This window comes from Mytilus galloprovincialis, unplaced genomic scaffold, assembly GCF_965363235.1.
Source record: "Mytilus galloprovincialis unplaced genomic scaffold, xbMytGall1.hap1.1 HAP1_SCAFFOLD_164, whole genome shotgun sequence".
Classification (NCBI taxonomy): Eukaryota; Metazoa; Mollusca; class Bivalvia; order Mytilida; family Mytilidae; genus Mytilus; species Mytilus galloprovincialis.
Window position 1 is genome coordinate 44,862 of NW_027468093.1, and position 6,007 is coordinate 50,868.

Genomic DNA, 6,007 nt, shown 5'->3' on the forward strand with positions numbered 1-6,007 from the left:
CTTTTTTTTTCTCTTTTCATTTCCAATCTTACTATAAAATTTCTGTGTAATTGTCCAAATGTAGGGAATTTCACAATATTGATGCAAATATTGATATATTTACATATTGATATGTCAATTTTAGACTCTGTCAGATTTTTTTTTAATAAATGGTGGTACAACAGGTCATGAGATATTAACTGTGGTGAATTAAGACTGGGGTTGTTTCCAATTAATACTTACACCTTTGAGTGTAATTATTTGAAAATCATGACATTTGATAATCATACTGACTCTTACTTGCCAATTGAAAGAATTGGAGTTATACCATTTCAAAAAAGTGTGGGAATCAACTTAGATCTATTAATACACATGTTGACCCAAATTTCGTTGAATAACAACTTACACAAGCATAAGATACTTATATAAAACAAAATTCTTATCAACTGATTCAATTGATGTAAAAATACTTTTTCAAAATAATTCATAAATAGTAAATCATTATAAATTTTGATTTACAAAGGAACTATATGCAAGTGTATATCTAAAATAAAAGGGTTGTTCGTCCAATCTTTTCTAAATTCAAGGGCAAATAAAATGTCAAAAGTTGGCAGTTGATGATTAACATGATTAAAATGGTGTAGAAAGATTCCACAAATCATAAAAACACATTATAAGTTTCATGATATGTCTTCAACTTAGCATGGCTGAATCAATAAAACCACTGCAAGCAAAACGCATTTTTATTGTGCCATTCTTATTCTTATCTGGTGTCTATTTGAAAGCAGAAGTCATTGATATCATCTTTCACTGTGGATAGACAGGATAATGTTCCATGTCTTGGGCATTGGTCTTTACCAAACAGAATACCTTTATTTCCTCCAGATGTCGTTTGATCTGTTTTAGAATCCTGCAACCAAAACCAGACGTCTTTAATCATGTTTTCAAAAATTATTAAATTGCCATAAAAGTTATTGCCTTTACTGAGGACATATTATTGCTAAAAGTTTTGAGATGTTCTGGTGTTTTAAAGCGGACACGCTTTGCAAATAATAATAATTGAACACGTTTGGATCATTTAGGATTTTGAGGACATGTTTGGGCATTGTTGGGGAGATTGACACTTTTGGAAGTGTTACATATACATTGTATCATGTCTGTCTGAATTTCAAAATTTTAAAGAAATAACATTTTCATTCCACTAATTAAGCTTGCTCATGTTGTTTCATTTCTTGTTGTAGCAAGATGTTCGTAAGGAATCTTAGCTGCTATTCTCAATTTAAAAAAAACAATATCTTACTGGTTTTACATGTATGTACATGTATTGTAACACAATAGTCCAGCAATGTGAAAAAAACCCTGAAAAGTCAGTCCTCATTCTGCAGTATGTTAAGGTTAAGCACAAAGTGGTTAAAGAAACAGTCTTGTCAATAGTCATGATAGTAATGGTCAAAATTTATTTTCACCATATTTTTTAAAGAATTTACCTTCCCTTTAGGTTACACATTCTGCAAAACTTCTCCAGCATTGTTGTGAACCTCATTTCTTCCACTGTTCTAGAAGTCAACAACAAATCACGAAGTATTTCTTTTAGGTCATTTTGAAAGTCATGTCTTCCAGCTTCAATATGATGTATCATAACTCTGAAAAAAAAATCCTAATTATTTATATAAGAACTGGACACTGATTAGAGGTGCATAGAATCTGCTGTCGATTTGGAAACTTGTTCTATAATCTATTATTAAGTCAGACTTGGTGTCTATTTGAGTCGTACCTGTACATATATATATGCAAAATCAAATAAATGGGGAATATGTCTATGGGACACAGATGATGCCCCCGCTAGCATATCATATAAAGTTATAAAGGGCAGGGTTTCCCCGAGTCAATTATTTTTTTCGCCAACTTACATAAATATATTTTTCGTTTAAAATGTTCCTTCTTTCTAACCCCCCCCCCCCCCCATTTACTTTTTAAAAGATACTATAAAAATAGCAATATAGACATCATAATTTTGACTTCAAAAGTTTATCGGATATACATTTCCCTTCCAGTTGAAGGATAAAGACTAAAGGCAGAGACTTTTCTTACTTTTCAACAGGTTTGGAACAACCCTCCAAATGTGGGATATCCCTTAAATAAGGGACTGTCCCTCAGACAAGGGATCATTTTGCTGTTGTAGAAAAGTAAAAAGAAAAATTTAGCTTTTTTTTAACTTAAACGGGGAAAAATTCATTATATTTGGAACAACTTTTCTTAAAGAGGGGTCCACTTATTTTTTAAAATAAAGAAGATACATGTACATGATGTATAAGTCCAGGAATATTACAAAATTCTTGGACATGTTTTGACCATATAATACCAGATAGTTGTATAGTTCTTTGGGAAAAGTTTCTTCAAATGATATGAATATGTGCCCTTTTGTACTAAAAAGTGGTTTTTACAACAAAACATTTTTTTTTTATCACTTGAAATTGATCCCTGATTTAAGGGATAGTCATTACATTGAAGGGTTACTTATTTGAGGAGTTGTTCCCAACCTGTTGAATATATTTCTTCATAACGACAGTTTTCTTTTCCGGACCATCGTAAATGAAAAAGTTGAGACGTAAAAATATGCTTGAAACACGTGCGTCGCCAAAACGAAAAATAAATAAAATGGATGAAATCAAATCATTATATATATTTCTTTCGCCAAATTCTTTCGCAAATGATGAATTTTAATCGCCACAATTTTTATTTTTTTGCAAAATGCGAAAATGGTGAACGCCAGCGGTAACCTTGAAAGGGACATAACTGAAGAACAGTAAAAGTGACGCTACTCAAATTTGTACTTGATCTGAGTTTTGTGGTTATATGTATTGTGTATAAGTTTTATAACATTTCGTTGAGGCAAACTGAAGGTAGAGAACGGAAACAAAAAATTCAGCAATTATTCCATTTGTAAAGGGGCATAACTTTAGAACAGTAAAAGTGACACCACCAAAATTCAAACTTGATCTGTATTTTGTGGTATTAAGCATTGTGTATAAGTTTCATAACATTTGGTTGAGGCTAACTTTAGTTAGGGAATGGAAATGAAAACTAGTATTTTTTCCATTTGTAAAGGGGCATAACTCTAGAACAGTAAAAGTGACACTACCGAAACTCAAACTTGATCTGTGTTTTGTGGTAATAAGCATTGTGAATAAGTTTCATAACATTTGGTTGAGGCAACCTAAACTAGATTTGATTTGATTTTTGGTGTTTTAACGCCACTTTTAAGCACCGCTTTTGGGCCAATTTTTATTGGTGGAGGGAGCCGGAGTGCCAGGAGAAAACCACCGACCTGTGATAGGAAAACTGACAATCCTAGTCAATTTAGATTGGAGTCCAGTGCACCCGCACAAGCGGGGTTCGAACTCACAACCTCAGTGTTGACTGGCTAGTGATTACAGTAGTAACTACTTAGACCACTCGGCCACTGAGGCCCCTCCTAAACTAGAGAGCGGGAATGAAAAATTCAGCAATTTTTCCATTTGTAAAGGGGCATAACTCTAGAACGGTTTAAGTGACGCCACTGAAATTTAAACTTGATCTGTGTTTTGTGGTAATAAGCCTTTTGTAGAAGTTTTATAACATTTGGTTGAGGCAAACTAAAGTTAGAGGACGGAAACCAACTTTGGGAAGTAAGCCAAAATATTTATCAAATGGAATTTATTTTAAGATGTTGCATTAGAATGGAGATATCTGTATTGTATTTCGTTGCTAGGTAAACTCAATTTGTGACAGTCAAATCTACGTTTCACGAAGGCCAAGCTTAAAATACAATACAGATATCTCCCAATTACAGATATTTGAATTTTAATGAGGGCCGGTAAATAATGAAAACTTATAAATGTAAATAAAATGCTCCGCTGGGTGCAGCTTGAAACGACCACAGAGGTCGAACCCTGAACAGTTGGGGCAAGTATGGACACAACATTCATTATAAGCTTGATACAGCACTGAATTTGGATTGTGATTAAATATTTGACACAGCATAGGTTTCTGACACAGAATGAATGTGGTCTAAGAACTTAAAAATATTTTTAATTTGCCTATTCAAACCATATCATTATTATTTGCTTTTATATATAAATCAGAAATAACCAATTTAAAATGGAAAATTTTAAAGAAAAAAAATGGAAAAAAAGGAAAAAAAAATCCCTCCCCCAAATTTTTTGAACCCCCTTATGATTCATCACCCCCAAACTCAATCTCAGCCTTCCCTTTGTGGTATGGTACCTTGCAGTACAATTTCAGAGAGATCCATATATACACTTGAACACAAGTTATTGTCTTGAAAGTAGAAAAATGCTTGTTTTTAGGCCCCTTTTTGGCCCAAAATTCCTAAACGTTCAGGGCAATTACCCCCAAACTCAAACCAAGCTTTCCCTTTGTGATATGGAACCTTGTAGTACAATTTCATAAAGATCCATACACTTACGCACAAGTAATTGTCCTAAAACTAGAAAAATGCTTGTTTTTTGCCCCTTTTTGGCCCCTAATTCCTAATATGTTTAGGCAATTACCCCATAATCAATCCCAGCCTTCCCTTTGTGGTATGGTACATTGCAGTACAATTTCAGAGAGATCCATACACTTGAACACAAGTTATTGTCTGGAAACTAGAAAAATTCTTATTTTTGGCCCCTTATTCCTAAACGTTGTGGGCAATTACCCCCAAACTCATTTTCAGCTCTCCCTTTGTGATATGGAACCTTGTAGTGTTGTGATATGGAACCTTGTAGTACAATTTCAGAAAGATACATACATGACATACACTTACACACAAGTTATTGTCATGAAACTAGAAAAATGCTTGTTTTTGCCCCTTTTTTGGCCCCTAATTCCTAAAATTTTGAGGCAATTACCCCCATAATCAATCCCAGCATTCCCTTTGTGATATGGAACCTTGTGGTACAATGTCAGAGAGATCCATACACTAACACACAAGTTATGTCTGGAAGTTTTTTTTTGTCCCCTTTTTGACCCCTAATTCCTTAACTGTTGGTACCATTATCCCCAAAATCAATCCCAACCTTTCTGTTGTGGTATTGAACCTTATGGTAAAATTTCATAGAGATCTATTCACTTAAATTAAAGTTAGAGTGCGAAAACCAATGTGTCTTCTGACGACGACGACAACGACGACGACGCCAACTTCATACAAATATACGACCACAAAAATTTGTTTGCGGTCGTATAAAAATGGAAAAAAAATGGTAACATTTGTCATTTCCATGTGTAAGGGCAATAACTCCCATAAGAAGTTGTCTGACAGTTTTACAGCTGTGAGGTTTAATTATGCATACAAATTTTCCAAAATGCTAAAATTATCACTGATACCTTTATCTTACATTCATTTAGAGTATTTTCCTGAAGAAATAACTGTGAAGAACTTCTTAAAAGCAATCGTGCTTTGAAAACGTACACAGATTTAACATTTCCGTCTCTGGTCCATGTTTTACCATTGTCAAGTCAACATCCAGTATTAGAAAAATGTGATTTTTAAAATATAAAGCAAAGTTGTTGAGAACATAATGTCTGTCACCATGCTGGTGACGATTTGTCTCGGTGCTGAAGTGTCTAGAATGCTGCAAACTTGACACATTCAGTCAGGGGTACTACTTGTACAAGTTATTATTATCCACCCCTAGTTGATCCGGCCCTATAATAAAATAATAATGAATAATTAACTTCGGCGGATTTGGTGACATATCTGAATCAGTATAAATGGAATTTGTAAAAAGTATCGATGAATAGTGACAGCAGGTAAGTGAAGGATGCCTAATATTACCTTTAGCATGTTTAGAGAAACATTCAGATGAATTACTTTAAATCGATACAAAAATGAGTAATCAGTGTGATTTGTACAATTTGTTAAGCAGCATCGATATCAGTATATGAATATGAAGTTATTTTCCATGATAACCATGATAACTCAGAATACAATTGGGAAAAGTTTATATTCAATTCCGACACATAGAAGAGATAAATAGATATT

The 6,007-nt window shown here is 33.6% G+C and overlaps 1 long non-coding RNA gene across 1 annotated transcript; it reads right to left on the reverse strand.

The window, feature by feature from the left end:
• Positions 1-704: 704 nt before the first annotated feature.
• On the reverse strand, positions 705-5,978 carry LOC143060775 (uncharacterized). The gene is made up of 3 exons (XR_012974121.1): positions 5,350-5,978; positions 1,467-1,622; positions 705-889 (listed from the first exon to the last, which is right to left on the reverse strand). It is a non-coding gene; the product is annotated as an uncharacterized LOC143060775 (long non-coding RNA).
• Between the last annotated feature and the right edge of the window lie 29 nt (positions 5,979-6,007).